Source organism: Mastomys coucha, chromosome X (assembly GCF_008632895.1).
Source record: "Mastomys coucha isolate ucsf_1 chromosome X, UCSF_Mcou_1, whole genome shotgun sequence".
Lineage (NCBI taxonomy): Eukaryota > Metazoa > Chordata > Mammalia > Rodentia > Muridae > Mastomys > Mastomys coucha.
In genome coordinates, this window is record NC_045030.1 from 115,690,572 (window position 1) to 115,691,356 (window position 785).

Sequence of the window (785 nt, forward strand, 5' to 3'; positions counted from 1 at the left end):
AAGGGATAATGGCGGCTGTCTTCGGGGAAGCAGCACTATGCATGAGACAGGGTTGATTTTCAACTTAACACTTTCATCCTGGGACACAATGGTGAGTTTTAGGTCCACTGTGAAGTTTCCACGTGAAGGTGGCTGCCAGTACTATCCACATGACTGAGTTGACTCCTCCAGTCGGGGTTCATGGAATTTCCTTACAGTAGGAATGCTCTTCATTGCATGGAGACCCGTGGCAGGTTCCCTGAGATGTCTCCGCAAATGGGAAGCACCCATAAATTTAAAAAAAGTAAAAAATTGTTTTTTAAGTTAAAATTGTATTTATGGGTTTCCGAGGGAGTGTATGCTGTGTGCATGTGTGGAACTGACAGAGACCAGGAAAGGGTGCTGATTTCCCGGAAGCTAGAGTCACAGACAGTCATGAGTCCCCCAAGGTGGAGTGCTGGGATCTGAACCCAGGTCCTCTGGAAGAGCAGCAAGCTCCCCTAAACACTGAGCAATCTCAACAACCTTCCCTTAAACTTTTTGATTTATGGTTTCACTGAAAACAGAGACTTTTTTTTCAGGACTTGTACAGTACCTTGAATATCCTATTGCCGGGGGTGGGGTGGGGGAGTGGGATTCATCCTCCCAGGTCTACATATTTTTACCCATCCCCGCTCATAGCCCTTTCTCGTCTGATATTAGCATATCTTAATTACATTTTCACTGCCGAAGACTTACACAGTCACTATCGAGACCAGAGAAATTGTCAGTGGGTTAAACAAATAGAAGATTGGCTTTTGCTGTTT